Raw genomic sequence first — 9453 nt, forward strand, 5'->3', positions numbered from 1 at the left:
AGACCTGCGATCAGTCCTCAAGACTATAATCAGGTGAGTTGCAAGAGGTTTGAGGTTTGGCGAGGTGGAGCCACTGCCCCATCTCCTCTTAGTTAAGTTGCACATTGGCTCTCTTGAGTCCTCTAATCGGATTTTACTGCAAGAGCATACTAGATAGCTGGTTTGGATGAGTTTACTTCGTCAAATATGGATGGGATTTCCAGATACTCATGGATTTCCGAGTAAGTCTATATTTAACACTACAAACATAAACTTAAAATGCCTACTACTCGGCTAGGTCGAGTTAGTAAGTATTTTGTGGGGCGTTGGATATGATTTTACAACAAGATCCGAGAAAATGTTCGAAACAAATGTTTTACGAAATTCAAAAGAATTATTAAAAATCGTTTGTGTTGTAAAAGGTTGAGTATAGAGTGACTGCCCTCAGGCTATTAAATAATAAACTTTATTGTACGATTTTACATTGTAACCATATTTTTATAAATAAATGAAGCTCGCTGAGTTTCTTCTCAGGTCAGGCATAGTTTTTCACTTTCAATAAGTGACATATATATAGTTATATCCTATGTTGAATAAAAATTTTTATTATAAATTTATTTTCGATTAACATTTTAAGAAATTATGTAAAGGTAATCTTAAGATAAGATATTTTCACTAGTGAAAGTCTATTTTCTAAAAATTCAGAAATATTTGGGCCGCATATGTTAGTGATTGACGAGAGCTCGTATGGGATTTGGTAATACTTCTTAGCATTTCAGTTATTCGGGCAGACCGAATTTCTCCGAATAGAGCCCGAGATTTTGTACTTGGCTTATACCTAATGATAGCTACATTAGTTATGAAACTGTAAGTACGCAATATGCCACTTGAATAAACGTTTCTTAAAGGAGTATGGCAAGAATGCATGTACCTAGTTTGGGACCCACTGAAAGAAGTGGAGTACATCATGGAAACTTATTAATAATTTTAGAACGTAACAAAACTAAGAAAAAAGCAAATCGTAAGTAAGTCTAAACAAGTGGGAGATAAAAGATATACCTAAAAGTAAAATATAACCTAAAATTATTAATCAATAGGTGTCTATTGTTCAATCCATAATTTGTATCTTATGTCTATGCATAATGACTGTCTGCTAAAAGATAATATTATATTTATGTGGAGGATTGGCCAGCAGCTAATAATTGAGGATTCACAATTCAATCTTTTAAAGATACCTTACCTACCTACTGATTTTAGTATCAAAAATCGATAATAATCGAATTGTGAATTACAACTGAATAATTACTGATCTGAATAGGTAGGTATAGATAGTTTGATGGTGTCAGAACATCCATATAAAATTGCGCAAAACGTTCCATTAGTGTAAGATGACATATTTTTTAATAAATTATATTAATTTATTTCTTTTGAGTCCCACATCTTATCGCCTCAATATTTTTAGTATAAACATCGTATAAACGTAAGTCTCTAATTAATATAAACTTGTACTTGTCCGATGCGTCCTTAATTTTTAAATTTTGTGGGTCCATTCTCGCCGTCCTCCTTTATAAATAATTTAAAAAATATACTTGCCAAGACGTTAAATCTTTAATGATCAGGTTATTTATGTAGCAACGAACGAGAATCTTATTTGAGATAATTTAATAAAAAGTTAAAGTCAAAAATAATTATGCTATCCGGCTAGAAGAACCAAAAGATGTTGGGATTTGTGACACCAAAATTATGAAATGAATAATGAAAATTTAAAATAAACCTTTAATAATAAATCTATATCTATATCTTTATATATATAATTCTTGTGTGCGTGTGTATGTCACTGAACTCCTCCTAGACGGCTGGCCCGATTTTATTGAAACTTTCTGTGTGTCTTCAGGTGGATTCGAGAATGGTTTAGATTCACAATTGAACTACCTCCTGAACGGCTGGACCGATTTTGATGAGATTTTTGTGTGTTCCAGTGAATTTGAGATTGATGTGTGTCTTCGGGTGGATTCGAGAATGGTTTGGCTGAAGCCAAACCATTCTCTTACCTCTTTAGGAGGTAGTTTAATTGTGAACAATTAAACTACCTCCTAAACGGCTGGACCGATTTTGATGATTTTTTGTTTGTTTCAGTAAATTTGAGATTAGTTTAGATTCTCAATTCATCCTTCTTCTAGTCCTTATAATATAATTCTCCTGCTCATAGTATTAGTAAACATTAGTAAAGTCTTCCTAACGGCTGGACCGATTTTAAACGTGTATACAGGACAACGTCTGTTGGGTCCACTCAAGTGGACTAGTATTACATAAAAATGAATTGCTGTTCGTTAGTCTCGCTAAAACTCGAGAACGGCAGGACCGATTTGGCTAATTTTGTCTTGAATTATTTGTGGAAGTCCAGGGAAGGTTTAAAAGGTTTGAACAAACATGAAAATCCTCGGATTTAAATAAAAACAACAATTTTGATTTTCCTTTGACGTGTCCCCCGTCGTTCAGAAATCAAATAAAAATAATAGTTTAAAATGAATAACTATTAAATTATTAAATATTAAAATTTAATAATTTAATTATTAAATATAAAAATTATTAAATTATTAAATATTAAATTATTAATAAAATTAGAATTTTTATATTTTTCTAACTTTCTGAGGAGGTAAAAAATAAACTTCCTTAAAACACGGGTAACACTTAAAATAGGAGTCCTTTTGTTTGTTTTAAGTTTATTTTATACAAAAGTTTAGGTCTTTTATTTATCGATTGAGGTAGTATGAAGTCTGCCGGGTCTTTATTTTATTTTTTTTGAGAGGAGGAGATACGGTTACGTATTTACGCCCCGGAACGGGCCGTAATATGTCGGACTCGAGTGTCCGCATAAGCGGACACCCCATACCGACTAAAACCTCCACTGTGCTGTTAGCAGCCCTGGCTTTCACAGTGAAGTAGGACGTGGGCCGTGGAGGCCGCAAAGACTAAGCAACAACAGTAGCGGGGCGTCTCCTAAGGAGACTCGAACCTCAGACCGGCTGTGTGCTTGTGGGAAGGAGAGAAAATGAAAATGAAGATGAAAGATGAAAAGGTGATAAGAACACACTCGCCGGCGAGTGTGGTGATGTTTTGTGTAATGTATGTAAGTGTGTATGTATGTGTTTATGATTGTATGTATGTGTGTTTGTATGTATGTACGTAGTGTAAATGTTTGTGTGCATGCATGTTTGTGTTTGTGTCTGTTTGTGGAGTGTGTTTGTGATTGTATAAGTGGTGTATGTCAGTCCGTCAGTCAGTCCGTGTGTGAGTGAGTGTAGTGAAGCGGTTACAGGACGAGGACTAACGTCTCGTCGGGTATCAAAACAATGTGTGGTGTATCTAGGGTGCGGGCTGCTGGCCATCGTCAGAGCGACGAGTGCCAGTGGTTTGCGGTGGTTGACCGCGCCTACGCCTGCGAAGGCGGTGTGTGCGTGTCTGTGTCGGTGTTTGTGTGGGTGTCGCGTTCGCGATGGTGATGTCGTCATCCGGGTCTACCGTTACGTGTCTGGGACGTCTTATTGGGTTGAGACTATGGTGAAGGGGGGTGTACCCGCATGCCTTCCTAACCAAGATGTTGGGATGGTTAGGCGCCTTGTCAAAGAAGCGTCGCGAGATCTCTTTAAAGAGTTGAGCTATCGTCGAAAGCTCTAGGTCGCGGTGAAGGTCAACGTTTCGGATGAACCACGGGGCTCCGGTTGCCATGCGCGTGAATTTATTTTGAACTACTTGCAAACGACGTAAGTAGCTCGGTCGGGTGTGCGCGAAAACGACGCTTGCGTATGACAGTATGGGCCGTACGATGGTTTTGTACAGCTTCACTTTGTGTTTGAGCGGAAGTTTGCTTCGCCCACACACAAGTGGATAAAGGCGACTGAGGACAAATCGGGTTCTATTGCATACCGTATCAATATGTTAGGCCTATAGGCCTATAGCTACTCGGATTTGCTTTAGGTTTATTGGGTTTTGGGATACCGATAACAATGGAATCCTTCCATTGTTCGGGGAACGCGCTATTAGACAATAGAATATTAAAAATGGTAACCAATAAAGTAATAAGAGTCGAGGGTAGGATTTTAAGAACCCTATTTTGAACCCTATTTAGAACCTTATTTACCCTTATAGTGTCGGGCCTCGGGGCCTTCTTGGAGTTAAGCTCCTTAATGATTAGCTTCACCTCTTCGTAAGAGGTGGGTTTTATTACATCGCCTGAAGGGCTCAGAGCGGAGCGACGTTCAACTTCACGATCAACTTCGTCAACGTGTGTCGGGTCGGCTGCTGCATTTGGAGAGCACTGACTCTCGAGACTATCGGCGAGGCATTCAGCCTTCTCATCGTCATCGAGCGCCGGCTGCAGTCCCGGTCTGTCCAAAGGAGGCATGACAGTGGGCGGCTCCTCTTTGAACGCGCGAGGCAGCTTCCAGAAAGCCACATGTGATGGCTTAAGGTTGCCGAGCAAGCGGTCCCAACGTTCGCCGCGGAGTTCCGCGATACGTTCCCGTACCACCCGCTGTAGGTAGCGGAGGTGGCGCCTATTCTCGACCGACGGATACCTGTCGTAAAGTCTAGTGGATCTGTGCTTCTGTGTGAGTAAGTTCCTGACCTCTGGAGGCAGGTTTAGGCGATGCGGTTGCATCGTCGGAACCTGCCTGGAGCAGGCCTTGATCCTATTCTGTAAACTGCCGGGTCAACTAGTCTTATATAAATAATGTAACGATATACCCTCTTATTCATAATGGTCCGCTAACTTTAAACAGCCGCTTAGAAGTGTTTTTTCTTATTCTGACTTAGGTCAATAGAAGAAGACAGAGTGAGAATTAGCAATGCTTTAAGTTAGCAGACTATTATGAATAAGGGGGATAGTGTAGGTATGTAATGTACGCGCCGCGGTGTGATGTGGACTGGCGATCATAGCCGCCACGGGTAATCGGCCAGTTGCATTGTAAGATCACTGTACCGTACACTTTTAGGTCCGTACTCATTTTCTTTCTGTTTGAAATTAAAAATTTAAGGAACAATAGAAAGAGAGCAGTCACATTATAAGAAGACCCTAAGATCGTGCCATGTGTAATAATATTTTAGCGAGTACCTACCTATGACAAATTCTGCCAAGGAAATTATAGTAAATAACTACTTAGGTCAGTTAGTGTAAGAGGAACACGAGATCGTTACTCATAAACTATAGAATTTAACTCTATGGTGTATCAGTCGATAAAACAACACAGTAAAACTAATCAAACGGTTGGTAACAGATGTCGCTACGATGAACCACAGCCTTCAGCAGAATCCACAGCCGAAAAAAATAGTGTAACATTTTGGCAGTTGTAAAGTTTAAGAACTCAAGTTGGCTGCATGACTTTTATTCGCGCCAAAATATTGGAAATTATAGTGCTAAAGATATTTTCAATGAAAATATACTAAGACATAACGGTGAGTTTTATTTTTTCTTTGATATTCTAGACCAAAACCTGTAAATAATATAAGTTTCACCAATTTCAAAATCATAACCTCAAAAAACTTTGTTAGGGTAAGAGAAACGGTACTTATGGGGAAAGAGAAACAGTATGTTCCTCTTTGGCGATATCAGGGGTGATAAACATTATGATGTTTTAATAATTTCTAATAACATAATAACAAAATTGTCCCTATTGGTTTTGTTTTGAGTTGACTAATTTATTTTTCAGGGCAATTATGACGAAAATTTATATAAAAAAATCTAATAGGGCCGCCAATACTCAAGAACATTTAAAAGATGCTGTTCAGGCAGTAAAAAATGGTACAATATCTGCATATGCCGCTTCAAAATTGTACGGCATTCCTAGACCAACAATAGTGAACCGCGTATAAAATAAAAAAGGTCTTAAATCGAACGAATTAAAAAGGGTAAAGGCGCTGGTCAAAAAAGAGAGGATTGTTTGAAGGCAAATCTAAAGAATATTAAATTTCCAGCAAAGACAAATATAGAAAAATATCTTCATCCACACACAGTTATTGGAAAAATAGCAGACAAAAGAAACAAGGCAACAGACGTGGTTTGTGGATCAAAAGGAAGTAAAATGGCAGCAGAAACGATTGATGGCAACTGGAATAAAATAGAGAAATATGAGGAAGTAAATTATGCTGTCAACGACAATGTGATGGTCAGGTACTACACCAGAAAAAAATTGACGTATTATATTGGCTGTATAACCAACATAATAACTCCTACATCCTAGTCGCAGCTAGTGAAATAAGGTTCTACAAAACATACAAAATGCCATTGAAATTTAAACTAACTAAAAAACTAGATCGACATACAGTAACGGTATTGTCTTTGGTTAAGAAAGTTCGCCTGCTTGAAAATCCTAACAATGCCAACGAGTTGCTTCTTTCAGATGAAGAAGATTATAGTATCTAGCAGTAGTATCTAGTAGTAGTATCTAGTAGTTATCAGCAATGACATCAAAAAGAATTCTAAAGGAATCAATTTCGAGAAAATAAATGCCTTTTATGCCTTTATATTATTTTTCTTAAATATTTATTACAAGCAGCGCACAATAGTTTAAGTTCGTTCTCTTTATATTTTTTAAACTTATCTAGATAAGAAATAGACCTATTCGAAATATTGATCTGTTTATATGGTGCCATTGCTAATTTATTGTAGCTTATTAACGATGGCGACGTTTATTTAGTTTTTATTTTCATTTCTTGTACGAGACTGATTAATGCTATCTTATTACAATTAGACTGGGGGACAAAAATACATGCAATATATTGATTTCTAAAGGATACCTATCTATCATAAAGTTTATAGTCCAGATTAACCTAATATTAATTAACTCATTGGATAATATTTTTGAAGATTGATATTGATTGTTAAAAGTTTTTGATCTGTCCAGAGTGAGAGAGAGACAGTGGGTGGTTTTTACTTTTGATTAGCTTTTGTTTTCGAAATTACAGACAGACACTTCAATTTTATTTTTTTTGGTTATGTGTATGAAGTGTTCCTCTTACCTCCTTCTCGTTCCTCCTTCCCAAATGTGGGGGAAGAGAAACGTTAGCACAACCTAATCGATTTTGGCCGATACTGCCGTAAGTATTCAAAGTAGCGTTATGGTTTTTAAAACATAGAAAGTTGATAAACAAAGGCAAGTTAAATGTATCTCAAAATTCTTATAAAACATTATCTGTTTTCCCTAGAGCTCGACACATCTAGCTTAAAATAAAGTATGTTCCTAGGGTAAGAGGAATTACTGATTCCTGACCTTAATAATAACTATATCTTTATATATATATATTTTACGTGACACGTTGTTTGCCCGCGATGGACTCCTAAACTAATGAACGGATTTAAATGGGGATTACTTCATGGAGTGCAGTTAGGTCCAACTTGAGAGATAGGATTCTTTTTATTTCGATTTGGGACCCATAATTATTTTTATTTCCAATATTTGTTTTGTATGGACATATGTTCTGTGAGAAAATTTATTGACGCACGGTTTGACAGTTCTGCTGTGAAACAATTTCATTATAACAACACAGGAGCATACGTTACGAAATAATTCTTTATGTTATAAAAAATATTGACAAATACATAAAAAACAGTATTTTATTTATTACTAGCTGACCCGGAAAACGTTGTTTTGGCATATAAATTGGATTGATCTTTTGATAAGATTTGGCGCTAGTTGTATTCGTTAGTAACAATTACACTTCTGTTATATTTTGTATAATTCACACTATAGTTTTATAAATTATAGCCTATTTGTTATTCTGGTGTGCAAGCTATATTATTGTAAGGTTTCATCAAAATCTATTCAGTAGATTTTGCGTTAAAGAAGTTCAAACATACATCCAGACATACAAACTTTCACATTTATAATATTGGTAGGATAGTAGGATGTACAGTACAACGTCTGTCGGGTCAGCTAGTACCTAATATATATAGGAAATGCAGGGTTATCTAAATGTACTTGTTAGTTAGACATGTAGGTACTTAATTCCTAAAATATAAAATAAACTAATTAAATTAGATACTTTTCAAAACATATGATGTAAAAACGAGATAATTATATTTTTTCGTCCATTCATTACCCTAACTAGAAACTTATCTGAATTTAACGCAACGACGGTTACATATTTACATATCTAATAAAAAATAAACATTATTTGATAGAAGTATTCAAATTACCTTATGGTTTTAATTTATGGGTATTTTTAATAATCTGATTTAATAGTTCCATATAAAGTTATTTGAACAGAACTATGGAAAGATTTTTGGCTTACCAAATAGTCTGACTTCAATAAATATTTAAACAGGACACAATCTTTATAATTTCAACCGAATGCAGTTTTATATATTTTTACTGGTCTACTTATAATGCTATTACCATTATGCGTCGTTGCTCAGAGAGCAACGAAGAGGGCTAGGCTCTAAATTTCCCTGTGAGATCCGTAGGAGAACCGACGTAGTTCAGATGATTGCGAAACTGAAGTGGCAGTGGTCAGGGCACATAGCTCGGCGGACAGATAGCCGTTGGGGCAGTAAATATCCTCTAATAGCGACCACGTACCAGAAAACGCAGTGTTGGTAGTCTCCCCACAAGATGGACTGACGATCTGGTCAAGATCGCCGGAATACGCTGGATTAGGGCAGCGCAGGACCGATCGCCGTGGAGATCTTTGGGGAAGGCTTTTGTCCAGCAGTGAACGTCTTACGTCACATAAATTAGAGCTATAATATCAGTCTTTTTTTTTAAATTTGTAATAGTTAATATATACTCAAAACAAGCTCTATCATTACAGGCTTGATTCGACAGCACTCGGTGTATCGGTGATCAAATGTTACTTTTTCTATGATCCAAAGCCGATTTTAGGACATAGGTACTAGTTATTAATTCAAGTTAAATTTTAATGAGGGTAACCTAAGCTCACTGCCCTCGGTTGGATCCTCGCCAGCCATCTACCAATGTGAATTGATCTTCAAATTTAAATGTAAACGTTTATTCGACCATTTATAAGATGATGTTGTGATTCCTATATATACAAGAAAGTATCGTCTGTCGTCCGTGTGTATGCTCATTTGTCTTTCCTAAATAAGATTTATAATTCAAAGAGTTGACGTTGCCAGCTTCTTTGGAATCTTACCTGCAGGCTGTGACCCCCAGTTTAATATTTATAATTTATAGAAAGCTAATAGGTAGTTTGTTTTTTCTTCCTTTTTATGACAGTAAATTCTGAGCGGCACTACAATTGCGCTCGTCACCTTGAGACATAAGATGTTAAGTCTCATTTGCCCAGTAATTTGACTAACTACGGCGCCCTTCAGACCGAAACACAGTAATGTTTACACATTGCCGTGAAGGCAGAAATAGGTGCCGTTGTGGTACCCATAATGTAGCCCGCATCCTGTTCAAAGGACCTCAAAATTTTCAATATAAAAGTTAAATTTTGCTTAATTCTAATTTGCGT

The 9453-nt window shown here is 36.6% G+C and overlaps 1 protein-coding gene across 3 annotated transcripts in view; it reads left to right on the forward strand.

Moving 5' to 3' along the window:
- The window catches only part of LOC126978170 (torso-like protein), a 25765-nt gene that overhangs the window by 14209 nt on the left and 2103 nt on the right, over positions 1-9453 (forward strand). The window lies entirely within an intron of this gene.

This window comes from Leptidea sinapis, chromosome 47 (genome assembly GCF_905404315.1).
Source record: "Leptidea sinapis chromosome 47, ilLepSina1.1, whole genome shotgun sequence".
Classification (NCBI taxonomy): Eukaryota; Metazoa; Arthropoda; class Insecta; order Lepidoptera; family Pieridae; genus Leptidea; species Leptidea sinapis.